The sequence below is a fragment of the Eleutherodactylus coqui genome, chromosome 12 (assembly GCF_035609145.1).
Source record: "Eleutherodactylus coqui strain aEleCoq1 chromosome 12, aEleCoq1.hap1, whole genome shotgun sequence".
Taxonomy (NCBI): domain Eukaryota; kingdom Metazoa; phylum Chordata; class Amphibia; order Anura; family Eleutherodactylidae; genus Eleutherodactylus; species Eleutherodactylus coqui.
The window spans coordinates 52244976-52263215 of NC_089848.1; positions in this window are offsets into that span (position 1 = coordinate 52244976).

Here is an 18240-nt window from a genome sequence, read left to right on the forward strand (position 1 = left end):
CGCTCGGGCGAAAAAGGGGCGTGGCCGCGTATGCTCGCTCATTTCTAGTGCTGACACTTCATTCACTTTCAGTGGGGCCGTGGATATGGCCGCACGGCAAGCGATCGCGTATATTTGTCAACTCCACTGAAATGAATGGAGCTCCGACTGCGCACGTTCAGCTGATGCTACGTTCACTGCGGAGGGAGAAACAGCGCCACACTGAGGCTACAAGCACACAAGCACGAATACGATCTCTATTGTTTTCCATGGAGTCATCACATGAGTGCTGCTGTGAGGGAAATAAATCGCTGCATGTCCTTAAGATTTCACGTTCCTCAGAACCTTAAAGACATCGCGCGGCCCTCGCCCGCCATACGATGTGCATGAAATCAATGGGATACACTTGTGATCCCGTATTGCACATGAAACGCGTGTGACACTTGGAATCTCATAGAAGTGATGCGAGGCGAAATATGCCGCGCATTGTGCTGGTAAAACGCACGTTGACAAGTGTAATATTAGGACGGGTCGATATCATACTCGTCCGTGTGAATGTAGCCTGACAGGCAGAGCGGGACCCCTGTTCTCAGCGGTGAGACCCCCACCAATCAGCAAGTTATTCTCTATCCTGTGGATCCTGTGTGATCCTGGAACAACCCCTTTAAGAGCCCCTTTACACGAGTGCTTGTGTATTTGTGCGCCTTAGTGCAACTTTTTTGCGCACTGAACAAGGTTTATTGCACATCTTACTGTACGTTTTGCGCCCGTGCGGCAAACACAGACGCATCGCTTGAAATGGCTAATTTGCTTAATGAGTTCCAGATGTGTTGTTTTTCCAGCAGGATTATGCAGCGTATCTCGCACCTCCTTTCCGCCATGTATCGCACGCCTCCCACTGCGAAAATCTGCGTGCGGAATCCAACCTGTTTGTTTGAGCCTTCACATGGGCGAGTGCGATACCATGAAGCTCGGCCCGATATCGCGCTCACCAACATGCAATTTCCCTGCTGATGCTTCGCATCACTTCAAGGAAGTCCGGGCGGGCGATCAGCTATTGTTTTTTCGAATGTTTTCAATAGGAAACCTCCCATCACATCACAATGTGCGCACTTAGCACGCTGCGCAATGCTTTGCCGGCCCAATGGAAAAAATGAGTGAGGTGATGCAAGGGAACGCCCAAAGATAGGAAATGCTGCGATTTTCTTCTGCACCATGATGTGAAAAAAAAACTGCTCATGTATACGACCGCATTCAAAAGAACGAGGTGTATATTCGTGCGAGATTTTCTCAGCCGTGTAAAAGTAGCCTTAGGTCCCTTTTACAGGGATGATAAATCGGTACCATTCCCGCATCCAGCTTCCGCGACTGAACAACGAATGAGAATTCGTTCGCTTCTCGCTTGTCATTCAGTTTCTACATGCAGAAAACCTGAACAACTGATCAGCCGTGTAATGAGGCGGTATTACTTATGAACGACCGCCTGCTTACTGTGAATGGAGGCGGGCGGCTGGAACCATTCACATCTTACTCTGCCTTCATCCGCTGGGCGGTGATCGTTCCAAGTAAAAGCACAAAAACGATGATCGCTGGAACGACCTGTGGGGCATCCGCGCCGGACGAGTCACCCCGAGTACAAAAGGGCCATAGGGAAGAGCGTGGGGCTCTTATCTCTAATAGATAGAAGGTTTTCCAGGCTGATGGGAAAAAAAAAGTATAACAGGCATTTTACCTTTTTTTGCGCATTCCTCAGAAGTGAAAAAACATGTTATTTACGATTTACCAAATGAGAGGTATGTGGATGCATATCAGCGGAATGTATGTAAAGAGAAGACGGCCGCGGCATACAGAGGGCTCATTATAGTCTATTGACCCATCTGCAGTACATCCCGTAGTCTAAATGGTAACGAGTTGGAAGAACTGGAAATTCGGGTTATAAATAGCTCCTGGGAGTGGAAGAGAAGAGAACATATGCCAAATTGCCAGAAATAGTGCGATTTCCCGGGGGAGTGGTTTATGCACGGTAATTACTTGTGCGACATTAGCTGGTAACCTTTTAGGGGCGGTTCTAGTTCCGCACGTGTCCGCTGAGACATTTCTAGAGAAGTTTTTTCTTAGAAGTCTTTTTATTCGCCATTTTTGATTGGTACATAAAAGTTAAAAAAAGTGATATAAAGCTCTGGCGACACTGATGGCAGCTTCACACGCTGCGCAAATGATGTAGGACGTCCTATTCTGCAGCACTGAGGATGACGTCACACGGGCGTATTTGTGCACGCAATACGCAAGGCAAAACGCAGTGTGCTCAATTTTCCTGTGCATTTGTGCAGCAAAAGTCCCAATAGAAGTTAATGGGGATGTGCAAATGTGCGCAAAACACACAAAGAGATGCATGAAAACTGCGTAATTACACAGGTAAAAGGCCACATCTGGAACTCATTAGAATAATTAGTCATTGCAATCGCTGTGTATTTTTTTGCCAAATGAACATTACAGTAAAATACGCCGATGAGCGCCCAAAAAATATAATTAGTTGCCAATATGCATTTTTCATGCCGATGCGAGGTGTTTTTCATTCAAAAATGGGTCAACAGGGGTGTCGTGTAGAGATGAGCAAGTATACTCGCTAAAGGCAATTGCTCGAGCGGCTGACAGCAGGAGGGAGCGGGGGGGAGAGAGGGATCTTCCCTCTGTTCCGCCCCGCACTCCCCCGCAGCTCCCTGCCGGCACCCGAAGCTGCAGTCTCGAGCGGGGGAAGATACTCGCTAAAGGCAATGCTCGCTCGAGCAATTGCCTTTAGCGAGTATACTCACTCATCTTTAGTGTCGTGCCTTGTTAAGGAGAGTACCAAATAATGTGTGGAGACACCTAGGGGATGAGTGGGTCAGGGGATGACATTGTCTCTTCCCAAGGAGAGCACCCATTAGGGGTGTGAGAGGACACCTGAGAGGTGAGTGAGGAGACGTATAAGGCCATGCAGGCTCCTCTGAGTAATTTATGCAAATAAGGAAGATGGAATAATACCTCTGCAGCGCCACCTATTGAATGGCAGCATTCCTTCAAATCAATGTACAACTCTTTATACAGGTCTTTATAACAATGATCACTACAATGATCACCACTGTGAAATTGCGATGCTCAGGCTCGTGTTTCACGTTCTTCAAAGGATCTCAAGTGTTTCCATTGATTTCAATGGGAAACATCACATCGCCCTCGCATGCACATCGCACAGCATGACAACACCCCTTAGGCTGCCTGTCGACGTGTTGCGGTATCCCGTGGCAGATCTCCACCCAGGAGCAGGCAAACGGATCTCAGCTGTCAGCCCATCTGACAGATAGGCTCACCGCGGATAATCGGGGCAATTCGCAGCATGCTGTGAATTGCCGTCCACGAGCTGAGAATCGCTATGATTCTCCGCTCATGGACAGGGGGCCGGTGCTTTCCATAGCAACACTATGGAAAGCATGCATTGCGTTCCCCTTGGCCGGATTATCGCCGCAGGGAACGCAATTCAAAAACGCCCGTGGACAGGCATCCTTAGGAACCAGAATGTGTCCATATTAACCCCTTAAGGACACTGTACTTTTTTTCCCCATTTTTATTCTTTCCTCTCCCCTTTTAAAAAAATCGTATCTCCTTTATTTATCCATCAACATAGCTGTATGAGGGCTTGTTTTTTGCGGGACGAGGTGTATTTTTCAATCTTACTAATTAAAAAAACACATAATGTAGTGAAATTGAAAAAAAATGAAATTCCACCATCCTTGGGTGCATCTTGTTTCTACGGCATACATGCTGCAACAAAAATGACCTGATAACTTTATTCTATTGATTACTACAATACCAAATGATATCGTTCTTTTTTGCTGTACTATTTTTATTTATTCTCAAAGATATATTTAATTTTTTAAAATTATTTTCTGTCTCCATTTTCTGACCACCATACCTTTTTTATTTTTTCATCGACATAGCAGTGCAGGGGCTCGTTTTTTGCGGGGCGTCCTGTAGTTTCCGATGGTACCATTCTGGAGTACATGCAACTTTTTGATCACTTTATATTCCATTATACAATTATAGCCACAATTCTAGCGTTCTTTATTTTTTTTTCCGGCCGACGTTCACTGTGTGGGGTAAATAATGTGTTACTTTGATAGATCGGACTTTTACGGATGCAGTGATACCTAATATGTATTTTTGTTTTATTATTAAATATTTATGTATTTAACTTTCATTACCTTTTTTTTAATAATTGGTAAAACTGTTTTAAATTTATTTTCAGGGTTTTTTTCTGTCCCCAGAGGGAAAAAGAACATGCAATGCTTTGATCGCTCCTGCAGTATGATGTAATGTCATAGCATTACATCAGACAGGCATTTTTCAAGTCACCCCAAGGGCGTGGCTTTCTTAGGCATTCTACTATAACTACTATAACAGCCCTGGGGCCTTTCAGAAGGTCCCTGGCTGCTATGACACCCGCAGAGCAACGCGCGATCTCATCGCAGGGGGAAGCCTACGGGACCCCGGAACATCAGCTGGGGGATTTAAATGCCGCTGTCAGAATTGACTGTGACATTTAAAATGTTAACAACTCCGATTAGCGGTGGCGCTTATCGGAGCTGTTGCAGCTGGTGCTCGAGTTGTATGTAGAGAGATCGCCACTAGAGATGAGCGAGCGTACTCGCAAAGGCAAACTACTCGAGCAAGTAGTGCCTTATGCAAGTACCTGCCTGCTCGTCTCTAAAGATTCGGGTGCTGGCGAGAGGAGAGTGGTGAGTTGCAGGAGTGAGCAGGGAGTGGGGGGGGGGGGAGGGAGTGAGAGATCTCATTTCCATTTTTTGTTCTATGAGGGGTAATGCGTACAAAAAGCTAAAAAAATATTTTCTTTAATTTATAGTTCTTTATTAGTATATTTCCCCATTTTGTTTAGGGTGTTTTGTCATATAATTTGTATAGTCTCGGGGGACATTCACATTTTTTCTTATTTCATAGTTTTCCACTGTAACTGGGGCATCCATAGCAGCAGTTACAGGGCAAAATCCCCCCAATAGTCACAATAGTCACTGGCAAAGCTGGGCTGGGGTCTGCTAAGACCCTGCAGCTCTGACATGCCAGAGGTTGCTGGTAATCATGTAATTGCCGGGTCCCATAGGGAAATGCACTTGCTAGATTGCAGGGGTGGGAGCCTTAAACCCATGCCAGATTTTTCACTATTAAGCAACGTTAAAGCCTAGGATCAGGTGCCATATTTATGGCACTTGGTCTTTAACTGCTTATGGTCTTTAGTAGGATCTATTGGGGGTTATGGTATTTTTGATAGCAAGGATTGCACTGCAGATGGTGCCATTCTTGCCATAAAAAATAACAGAAAGACAGATAGATACTCAGCGGACCACCTAAATCACTCGTCAAACTTAAGCCCCGTAAACCCAATCCAGCCCTCCACCTCATTTTATGCGGCCGTGCAGCAAACTAACACGCATTATACTCACCTTGGTGGCAGTGCAGTCTGTGACTGCTGACCTCTTTTCCCCAGTGTCCTGTACACAGCACCGATGCTGAGGGGACAGCTCAGCGGTCACAGACTTGGTGTGTGGAATTCCTGTAGGGATGCTGCCTTGACATAGGCCAATAGGGGCTCGCTGTTACCAATGGGACTCTATAGCGGTCACTTATTACCAATGAGGCCAGTATGGGGAACACTATTACTGGTGGAGCCAATATGTGGGTCACTATTACTACTGAGGCCACAATAGGGGACGTTATTACTACTGGACCACTATATAGGGGACCCTATTACTACTGAAACCACTATAGTGTTCCCTCTTATTACTGGGGTTACTGAATGGGTCACTATTACTACTGGGGCCACTATGGGAAACACTATTACTACTGGAGTCACTATGGAGGGATCCTGTTATTAATGGGGCCACCATGGGCATCACTATTACTACTGGGGTCACTATGGAGGTCACTATTACTACTGGGGCCACTATGGGGAGCCTATTATTACAGGGGGGCCACTATGGGGGCCACTTTTATTATTAGGTTCACTATAGGGATCACTATTACTACTGGAGCCACTATGGAGGTCACTATTATTACTGGGGGCACTATATAGGGGACCCTATTATTACTGAGGGCTACTATGGAGGTCACTGTTACTACTGGGGTCACTATTACTATACAGTCTTACAACCATAAGGCTGCTACTGCCCTCAGTGAAAATCAGTTTGACCCCCCCCCCCCTGACCTTAATGCAAATGTAAAGGAAGTGTAAAATATTTTCCTTTGTAGTCAAGCATATTCATCACAATCTACGAGCCCGCTCACCATCACTTTCGTAGAAATGTATATAATATATATAGTTTGGGGGAGGGGGGGGTTTCTTCTAACAGTAGCATCAGTGTGTATAACTAGCAGCGGATGACATGCACTTCCACCTCTTACCTGAACGGGGCGCATACGATCCCTCAAAGAGATGTACACTATGTTACGTAACCGCTGCTTGAGCTGATACTGTGGCTCCAGTGCAGCTTCACCAGGTACCCGCTGTCCTCCTGAGGCATACAAGGTCATGCCAAGCATAATTGTCTTGTATTAATCACCAGGAAACTATGACAAAGACACAGTGTATAGCTGGAATGTTCAAATGAGGAACTCCGACCTGACTGATGAGGCATCACACTAATCTGGAGCAGATAAGAGCGCTGTGTTAATGACATATCTCTGGGAAGGAGACGCTGACTTTGGCTTGTATGACTGCGGGAATAAACAATTACATAACATAGATATGTTACATCAAGCAGCAGGATCTGGTAGCTTCAGATCCTTGGTTTTTCCTTTCTTACGTAAAGCAGACAGAAGACTCCAAATCTAATTTACGGATTCATGGTCTAAACCGGATTACCTAATGTATTCATTGGTTGTGAAACCTTCTTTTCACTTTGCTAAGTCAAAGCGGTGCAAATAAAGGCTTTGTATAGAGAAAACGTATATCCTGTATGCTTTCTGTCATTCAGTAGGATCCTTCATTGCTACTTCCAGTAGATATAATGTATAGTAAAATAATAAAGCCGACTTATGGGACGAAGTTCAAAAAAGTTACTAACTTGAACGTAGTTGTTTCCTTTTGAAAGACGGAATAATTATCGTTTACAAAAAGTGAATGATAATATCGTTCAGTCTAAATGCGGGCCAATGATCGAAAGACAAACGGTAATCGTTTGCTTTTCGCTCATCGTTCATTTAATGCAATCATAAAGCCATTGTTGGCTCGTTCACTAATCGTTCGGTTTAAACAGCAATCGTTCAGTCACCATCTTGAGGGTGCGTTCACACGAGCGCATAAACGGTGCGTTTTTGCGACCAAACGTATATACGTGACCATCTGAGGCAATGGTTTCAAATGTATTCGTTCACATGGGCGATTTTACGGTGCGTAAAAACGGCAACCCGCGGAAAAACGGACATACGCGACTGAAATACGTGCCGGCGAATATTCGATGGCCGAAAAGACCGTTTGAAAAGTAGGAACAAACGAAAATACGCTTTCTAGCTCTGGTTGTGATCGGCGAAAAACGTTCTTTCTGGCAATTATACGCTGCGCTCGTGCGAACGTAAATACGTCTACGCTCGTGTGAACGCACCCTGAGGCTGAGATATTTTACTTATCCTAGTATGAAAAAATGGCATAGCCTCAGCTAATGCTGTGCTGATTAGAGATAAGCGAGCATGCTCGGATAAGGCAGTTACTCCAGCGAGCATCGCTCTTCTCGAGTAACTGCATTCTTGTCCGAGCAGGCTCTGGGGGCGGCGGGGGTTAGTGGGGGGGAGAGAGATTTCTCTCACTCTCCCCCCCGAGCCTGCTTAGACAAGAATGCAGTTACTCGAGAAGAGTGATGCTCACTCGAGAAGAGTGATGCTCGCTCGAGTAACTGCCTTATCCGAGCGTCCTCGCTCATCTCTAATCAGCACAGCATTAGCTGAGGCTATGCCATTTTTTCCTACTAGGATGATAGTTTAATTATCATTATCTTCTATATTCCCCTAAATAAGCTATAGACCATAAGTATACACTCAGGAGGATGAGCTGTGATCTCCTCTATTATAACTGTGTGACAGGAGCTATGTGATCATCATGAGTAATTGTGACATTCTGTGTCCCCTTGTAGGCAGTTCCTGTAGTTAGGTGCATATAACAGCATCCCACAGACTGACTTAAAGGGGTATTTCAGCAATTCAAAGTGAAAGCTACATGCTTCATAAGGCGATAGCATGTAATTTTGCAATATAATCTTATAACTTGTTTTACAAAGATAGCTTCATAATAAATGAATTTTAAAAAATCACTGGAGTGGCCTTTCAATAAGACACCAGACAAGTTTTTCATAGAACATTTTAGGAAATATCCCCAAATTTACATGTCGTACTTTAGAAAAATATGCCAAGATATCCAAAAAGAAAACATCACACGCGCATCTTCTGCAGGACTGTTGGCAGTATTCTAGTCTATAACATATGAAATTTACTTAGATTGTTGTTTTACATGCTGTTCTAAGTCAAGAGCGCTCTTGGGTGATGTGTGCCAAATGTTTGCCGCATGTCTGGCCAGTCTGTGCGCCAGACTATGAAATGTAAGCCAGCTATGAGCTAACGTTAATTTCTGATATAATTTATACAAATGTTCTGGTATAAATAATAGTAAATCAGACGGGCAGTAAAAGGGCCACCCCTTTCTAAGCCCCACCAGCTTGTGTAGAAATTACCGAAGGTAAAGGTACAGTTATAAAGTCAAAGAACACCCTTAGGCCTCATGCCCACGGCGTGATGGACTCCGCCAGTGGAATATCGCAGCAGAGTCCGCCACGGCGCCCCCCAAAACCACCATGCTCACCACTCCAGATCCGCTGTACGCAAGGTCGGGCGACTTAATTGCAGTTGTGTAACAAGTACACCCTCACTCGGTATCAAGGGCAGGCCATCCAGATAATGCAGGTCCTTAGATTTGTGCAAGCTACGTACAGACCTCCAGGGATAGAAGGAGACTCTAAGTCGCCCAATTCCGTAGTGTCTACACAATACGCTACATATTATTTGTCTTCTTTTTGGCTCCAAACCCCAGTTTTAATTGTATTTCATAAAATGTACAGTTTTAGGGTGTTCTGTGACATTCCACCTGCTTTTGTGTGGCACAAAAAAAGTTTAAAAAGTCACACATTTTTATGACAGAACACTGGCATAAACCGTTAAACTTCCATCTGTGTTTGGCTCTACACGGGACAACTGTCATGCGCATAGTTGTCCCCAGACTTATTGCTCCTGTGCTTTTACACGGGTGCGATGGTTGTTCGATGAACAGTCAGGCAGTCATTCAAAGATGAACAACTGCCTGTTTACACTGTGCGGTAAGCCGCTCATTAGTCTTCACTTTGGTGAGCTGAAACAAATTGAGTGGTTTCTCGTGCAGAACTCTATGAGATGGGACAATTATGTCTGAAAATCAATTGTTTGAGCAACTTTTTTCATTCCATATATGTCCCATATAAAGCCATCCTTTGTCCATCCATCATCTTCATTTATCTATTCAGTCCGGTTCTGGACAGGCGTATTGACAAGTGCTGACAAGTGTTGGGTACAATGTACCAATCCAGCTCTGAAATGCCTCTCAATCTGATAACTCAAAGTTGAACAGCAGTGTGCCTGGGCATGTGGGAAATCCGGAGCAATGCATCCAAAGAGATATCCTCCGTGGAGCTGAAGTGGGTTGGCTGTAACTTGCTCTTATTCACAGCAATGCTACCTGTCCACTGGATGGGTGATAAATGCTGGACGAGTGGGGGTCTGATGCTGGGACCCACATGATGAGGGGACCATTATCTCCTGACACAAGATGGTGGCTAGGAGTTGGAATACAGCAGTAAATAAGCATATACACTCTGTCAAAAAATCAAGCACTTAGAATTAGTTGTCGTTTTGCTGCAAAACTCGGCATGCAGTTACATCTCAGGCAGATACCAATTGATTAGAGTTGTGGCGCGATTGGAGAGACCCTATAAGTGGTTCCACCCTTGGCTATAAAAGTCTCTTGCTACAAAAGACTACTTCCAGCTGATAGCTATAGGTACAAGCGGATTATGAAATGCACTGCAAACTCGGCTTTCTTAGGTGTTTTTTTCTCACTTGTGGTGAGTTTTTGGGTCCATGGCACCCAGAACCCTAGGTGACAAGAAGTGCTTGTAAAAATAAAACAAAAAACATCAAACATGTTTTTTCCAAGCTATATAAAAAAAACATTGTGTAAAGGCATCTGTATAGTGGAAGGTGTGGACTAGAGATGAGCGAACGTACTCGGATAAGCACTACTCGTCCGAGTAATGTGCTTTATCCGAGTATCGCTGTGCTCGTCTTGAAAGATTCGGGGAGCGCCGCGGAGCGGGGAGCTGCAGGGGAGAGCCGGGAGGAACGGAGGGGAGATCTTTCTCTCCTTCTCTCCCGCCCTCTCTCCCCTGCTCCCCGCCGCAACTCACCTGTCAGCAGCGGCGCTCCCCGAATCTTTCAAGACGAGCACAGCGATACTCGGATAAAGCACATTACTCGGACGAGTAGTGCTTATCCGAGTACGTTCGCTCATCTCTAGTGTGGGCCACTTTAACTATAGGGCACATGGTGTATCTGCAACTTGCTGCCCCCCACTGACATCTTACAATGACCCTGCAAGTGGGCCAATGTTGATGATGAAGCTGACTTCAGGATGTAATCAAAAATAGTGATCCAGCGCTACATCTCAATACTGCCGTCCTATCTTGAAATAACAATAGCGTATTTGAATAGGAAGGCATGGATGTGCTACATGATAGTATGATGCGTGGGGCCCCTGAGCTTGGACTTTAATTGTGTGTTATGGCCCCTGTAGGAGATAGAGAGTAAAACCCAATTGTAAAGTTGAAGAATAGCATGCAAGAAGCAGAAAGACAAGAATTATTCTTACCGTTAATTCCTTTTCCATGAGTCCATCATGACAGCACACATGGAGGTTGCTCCGCCTGTGATCCTTGGGACAGGAAGAAGGAGTTCTTTAAAAGCCACCTCCCACCGCTTGACTCCAGTGACTTCCAAATTATCACAATGGATACGAGGTCCAACAGTTTTTTTATTAGCACTGAAAGACATTAATCGTATGTACAGACATTATATACATCAATCAAGGGTGGGAAAGCATGTGCTGTCATGATGGACTCATGGAAAAGGAATTAACGGTAAGAATAATTCTTGTCTTTCCATAGCGTCCATCATGACAGCACACATGGAGGTATACCAAATCATAAGACCTTTTTTTAGGGGGGGGACTACTGCCTGAAGCACTTTCCGTCCAAAGGCCAACTCTGTGTTTGAATGGAGATCTAGTCTATAATGTCTTGCGAATGTATTTATACTAGACCATGTCGCTGCCTTGCAGATCTGATCTATTGAGGCTCCACTGCATTCTGCTCAGGAGGTGGCGAGAGCCCTGGTAGAGTGGGCCCTCGTCCCCTCCAGAGCTACCAAGCCTCTGGTCTTGTAGGTCTCCTGGATCGCTAACCTGATCCATCTAGCTATAGTGTCCTTTGAAGCTGGTCTGCCCCTATTGGCCCCTTGGTATTGTAAGAAAAACTTTTCTGACTTTCGGAAAGTTTGAGTAACCTCTAGGTAGGTTTTTACTACTCTTCGGACGTCTAGGTTATGAAAACGCTCTTCTTTCGCGTTACTGAAATTTTGACAAAAAGATGGCAGTGTTATTTCTTGATTTAGATGGAAAGGGGACACGACTTTTGGTAAGAAGTCAGGGGTGTGTTTGAATATTACCCGATCATCTAAGACCCTTAAGTAGGGTTCTCTACTAGATAATTCTCCTAGCCGATGTGATGGCGATCAGAAAGGCAACTTTCATGGATAGGTTTCTAACCGTGATCTGGTTAATGGGCTCGAATGGCGGGTCGCAGAGGCCCTCCAGGACTATATTAAGATCCCATGAGGGTGATGGCCCCCTCACGAAGGGTTTTGATCTATCAGCCCCCTTCAGGAACCTTCTTATTCATTTGTTTTCCGAAAGTTTAACAAACAGGGCACTAAGAGCTGCTGTCTGAACCCGCAGAGTTCGGGGACTAAGACCTTTGTCTAGCCCTGCTTGCAAAAAAATCTAGAATTTTAATAAAGTCCGGACAATCTAGGTTAGGGCTCTCTGGTTTATACCACGTACAGAATACTTCCCAAATTCTATAATAAATTTTCGAAGTAGTTGATTTCCGACTCGGAAATAAAGTATTAATCACCTTGTCAGAAAGCCCCTGTTTTTTTAATCTCTGCCTCTCAGCAGCCAGGCCGTCAGTTTTAGCCAGTGGATTCTCTGGAACAAAACTGGGCCCTGGGACAGGAGATCCTCTCTGAGGGGTAGCGCTATCGGAGATTGTATTGCCAACCAATTCAGCATTGGATACCATAGATACCATCGCCGGGGCGATGAATACGACGGTGGTGTGACTGCATGCGATTTTTTGCAGGCATCTGGCTATCAGCGGTAAGAGAGGGAACACATAAGCCAGGGGCATTTCCCATTCCTGGGATAGTGCATCTAATGCTAGTGGCTGGTCTGCTGGATCTAGGGAGAAGAAGTCCCGGCATTTTGCATTTTTTCTTGAGGCAAACAGGTCCACTTGTGGTAGCCCCCACTGGTCCGTAAGTTGTCGGAATACTTCCGGGTTGAGGGACCAGTTTCCCGGATCCAGTCTTTTCCTGCTCAGGAAGTCCGCCACCTGATTTTGAGTCCCTTTTAAATGGGCCGCCGAGAGGGATGCTGTGTTGACCTCTGCCCACGATAGTATTTTGCTCGCCATATATTGTAGGCGAGGATACCGGGTGCCTCCCTGGTGACGAAGAAAGGAAACTGTAGTCATACTATCTGACAATATTTTCTGTGTCTGTTTTGCAATACATCCTCTGATCTAATCAGGGCCTCCCAGACCTCCCTTAGTTCCCTGTAATTAGATGAGTGGGTACTGGTGAACCTTGACCAGGATCCCTGCAAGGCTTCACCTGCCACTTGGGCACCCCATCCTGTACCGCTGGCGTCTGTACTTATAGTGACGCACGGAGAGAGTGCCCACTGGACTCCTTTCCTCAGGTTTGATGGTGCCAGCCACCAAATTAGGGATTTTTTTACCCATAGTGGTAGTTTGAATTTCTCCTCCAAGGACTCCTGGGAACGATCCCAGGTCGTCAACAATTTTTGTTGTAAAGACCTGGAGTGAAACTGAGACCAGGGAACTGCCGGAAGACAGGACGTCATTAGGCCCAGGATGTACATTGTTTCCCTTACTGACACCTCTTTTTTCTTCTGGAAATTCCGTATCTCTTTCAAAATGTGGGAAAGTTTTGATTCGGGTAAAAAGGACCGATTTTTATTTGAATCCAGGAGGATCCACAGAAAAATCTTTTTGGTTTCTGGGACTAGGCTAGATTTTTCGTAATTAATGAACCAGCCTAGTTTTCTGAGTAGCTGTAGCGCCTCCACTAACTGGGCCCTCATGGTTTTAGCGTCGCTTGCTATCAGTAGAAGGTCGTCTAGATAAGGGACGATTTTAATATTGCATTCCCGCAGGAACCTAACTGGTTCTATCATGATTTTTGTGAACACTCTAGGGGCTGAGGAGATACCGAACAGTAGGCAGATAAATTGAAAATGTTGTATGGTGTTATCCATATAAACTGAAAATCTTAAAGATTTTTGAGATGTCGCATGGATGGGGATGTGGAAATACGCATCTTTTAGGTCTATAGTACACATAACGTTACCCTGACCTATTAATGGGACCGTCGAGCATTTGGTTTCCATTTTAAACGTATTATTATTTACATAAGCGGTCAACTTTTTGAGATTCAAAATAACTCTAAACTTGCCATTCGGCTTTGGGACCAAAAATAAACGGGAATAATAACCCTGGCTTTGTTCCGCCGCAGGGACAGGAATAACCACTCCTGTCTTAATCAAATTAAATACGCCCTCCTCCAATTTTGCTTGGAGATTGAGGGGCTGCAGTGGTGTTATGCAGAAATTATCGGGGGGATTCGAGTTCAGCCTGATTTTATAGCCTGTAGAGACTATCTCCAGAACCCAGGGGCTTTTTGAGATCTGCAGCCAGTTTTCTGAGTACTGGAGAAGTCTACCCCCCACCGTAACTCTTTTATCTTGGGTCAAATCTAGAGGGAAACCCCGAAGTTCTCCCCTCTACCACCTTTCGGGTAGGACCACCTACCTGTCTTCCCTTTGCTTTTTCCCCTTGGAATATACTCTCTCCAAAAGGGAATGGTTTTCTTGGGTAGATAGTCCGTTGGGAAACCTAGTTTTTTATCTGCTGCTTTCTCCAAGATTTTGTCCAGTGTTGGTCCGAAAAGGTATTCGCCCACCAGAGGGATCGTGCATAACCTGGACTTGGACGTTTGGTCTCCTGCCCATGATATGAGCCATAAGGCCTGTCTGCCCGCATTTCCTAGGCCTGCACTTCTTGCTGCGAACCTCACGGACTCCCCCGCTGCGTCCGCTAAAAAAGCTGTCGCTTTTTTAATTAGGGGTAGGCATTTGACGAGCTCTTCCCTAGGGGTTTTTAAATGTAGGTGGGAATCCAACTGATCGAGCCACAGGTGCAGGGATCTTGCCACCGATGTGGCCGCTATGTTGGTCTCTATGACCATAGAGGCTGATTCCCATACGCCTTTCAGAAACCCCTCCAATTCACGCTCCATCGGATCTTTCAACTGGGAGCAGTCCTCAAAGGGGAGCGCCGTCTTTTCTGTCAATTTTGCGACTGGAACGTCAACTTTGGGGATTATTCACCAAAGCGAAGCATCCTTTGCAGTAAAAGAGAGTCTCTCTCTGAAATCTTTTTGGATGATGGACCCCCGTTTGGGTTTGTGCCACTCATCCAAGATCATATTTCGCAGGTTTTCGTTAACTGGGAAGCACTTCTTGTGGTGGGTTCTGAGGCCCCCAAACATTTCATCTTGCACTGATCTGACCTGCGGCGTATCAGTGACCTCCATGGTGTTACGGACTGTGGAGATTAGTTCCTCTAGGTCCATATTTGAGAAAAATAACTTTTTATCCCCTTCTAGTATGGGGGTTGACACTTCCGATGAGTTGTCTGAAAACTCTTCCTCGGAATGTTCAGGTGAAGAGATCCCATAAGTTTCGGTGTGGGCCCTTTTCCGGGATGGTCCTGGCTGGGCGTCCAAGGTTTGCTCTTTTAGTGCCTGTACCTCTTCATGCACCATTTAGCGAATACCCTGTAATAGGTTGTGTTGCTCGTCTTTAACTATTTTTGTAGCACAGTCCGAGCATATGGGTCTCTTGGCGTTATCGTCCACTTTTTTTGCGCATAACGCACACCTCTTGATCCTTTTTTTCTCCTGCTTAGTTTGTAATGCTTCCTCCTATAAGGAGAAGCCATTACTAATACCAGGTGTGAAACTTCATTACTCACAAAAAAATGTCCCCCATTTTTGTCCAAGTGGACTACTTACAGTTGGCACAATCTTATCCCCTTCAGCGCTATCCATATTTGCTCAGCCAGGAAGGAAGGGACCCCTAGGACATGAAAGGGATCATTCATATTTGAATTTGGCGCCTTTAAGCGCCCGCGCTACGTCTGACATCATCGCGCACGACGCGGCGCCACCCCATACCCGGAAGCTGGCCGCCGCTAGACGCCAGAGAGCAGGAGCGCAGAGCAGTCGCACCTGCCCCTCCCTCCCCACAGAAGATGCCGATCCTCCGAATGGAGCAAGGAAGCTGCCTCCCCTGGCCGGATACCCCGTGCCCCGGTGAGTAGCGCTCGCAGCTCCCCCTGCGTCCATCCTCAGCACGGAGAACTCCTCCTGTGTCCGTTTGGGACAGGAAGACACTGGAGTCAAGCGGTGGGAGGTGGCTTTTAAAGAACTCCTTCTTCCTGTCCCAAGGATCACAGGCGGAGCAACCTCCATGTGTGCTGTCATGATGGACGCTATGGAAATCCACTTTCTGCATTTCTCTCAGTCCTGTGGGTCCGCCGCTAGGACTGAAGTAAGGAAAGCGTACTCAAAGTGTCCTCCTTCTTCTACGATGGGGGCAGATCATCCAGGAAGTCATCCCCCGGTGTCTGCAGGAGATACAAGCACTGATCTGGGTGGAGAGTTTCTAGAATGAACGCAGGTCCAACAAGGCAATCACACCAAATTCCAACTCATACATTCACATTGAGACTTGCATTGCCCGCTGATTGTGTTGCGCTTTTACTAGTCATTTGCATGGCATCTGCACTGAATTGGCGCGTTGCCAGCAATGATCGCGTCAGCCCTGGACGGCACTGTCCAATAGCTCCATGCATGTATCACAGCAGAAGGAGGCCACTTTAAGTACTTTCTTTACTTCGGTCATAGCAGCGGTCCCACGGGACTTAGGGCGGCTTCACATGATCATATGCGCAAAAACGTTCACCGCAACTTATAAACGAGGTTTGAAGAGGTTCATAATCTGTGTGCTGCACGTGTGTCTGTGCATGGTACTGTACTTTTTGCGTACAAGGCCAGTTCACACACGCATGACACATCCTTTCCTTGGACTTCAAAGCTATTTAAAGTTAATGAGCCCCAGATGTGTTCCTTTCCCTGCATTTTGCGCAGCGTCACACCCTTTCCCGTGCATATTTTCGCACATTTCATAGACTTCTATGGGAGTTTTTGCTGCGCAAAATGCAGAAAAATGCGAGCAGGTCCTTTTTTTTTTTTTTAAGTCCATGCAAAACATGCTTATGAGAACAAACCCATTGGAATCAATGGGTTCTTTTCTCTGTGCTTAGCCCGTGAGGAAGCCCTAAGGGAGATGAGGGAAGAAAATTTCTACTTCTCACATGCTGCTTTTCAATTTTGCAATTGGGTTTTATTCTCCGTCTGTTACAGGTGCCACAGCACAAAGTTGAAATCCATGTTCCGGGGCCCCAGGGACCCATGTGTCATACCATAGTGTAGCGCATCCATGCCTTCCTATTCAAGTACACTACTGTTATTTCCGTATAGGACACTGGTACTGAGATATAGTGCTGGATCCGACTTTTTGACTCGACCCTGAATCCACTACAATATTTGCATATAGCTAACTGAATGAATTTGTAATGACTTTGTGCCATGAGGACAGTATGCCGGCAATAAGCAATAGTATACCAATCACCGGTGACCCTTTACATAGATCTACCAATGCTGTATTGATTTCTCCCCTGTTGCATTGCCTATTAGCTCTGCTTATTATTCCATTTTCCGCCCCTATAATATAATAGCGCTGCCTCTCCTCGCAGGAATAGTGACAACTGTCTTCTCCGGTGTCAGATTATTGAACAATGGCTTTTAGATCGCATTAAAACGCACAATTATTTTAACCCCTTAATTCTGTCATTTAGTGGGATTCTATGCAGTAGCTGCCTGGTGATGATGGCCTCGGTTATGGAGCTGGAACATCATTGCTCCCTCCTGCAGGGACATCAATAATTCAGGCAGGGTCTGGTGTTGTCACATTACTTCTCATATGGCCTGCGCTCTATACAATGTGACCGTAATTGTTCGACATGTAACATCATTGTGTGACTGCAGAATACAAACACGTGTTCGAGTCTGTAAAGCACAGGACTGACTGCCTCCAGCAACAGAAGTAGAACGACTCAGAGCAACTACCAATAAAAAACATCCCATATACAGGGGTGGAGTCAAAAAGTTGGATCCAGCGCTATATCTCAATATCCGTGTCCTATATTGAAATAATAGTGTACTTGAAGGCATGGATGCACAATGGGATGGCATACTGGAACATGGATTTCAGTTTTGTGTTGCGCCCCCTGTAGGAGATGGACAGTAAAACCCAATTGCAAAGTTGAAGAGTAACATGTGAGGAGTAGAAATCCACATATCCGCATATCTATAAGCCCCGTAGGATTGCTGCTATAACTGAATGAAAGAAAGGTACGTTCTGCTAGTACAGCCTATACGAAAGTGTATGGGAAGTGTCTTCCTTCTGCTACGATAGGGGCAGACCATCCAGGAAGTCATCCACAAGCGTCTGTAGGAGATTCAGGTAGCGATCCACGTTGGACCTTCTTCGAGTATGCTTCCACATTGTACGTACTACCAGAACCTATGTTTCCCTATTTTAGTCACAGCAGCGGTCCCATTGGACTTAAAGAGATGCGGAGACGGATTTCAGCT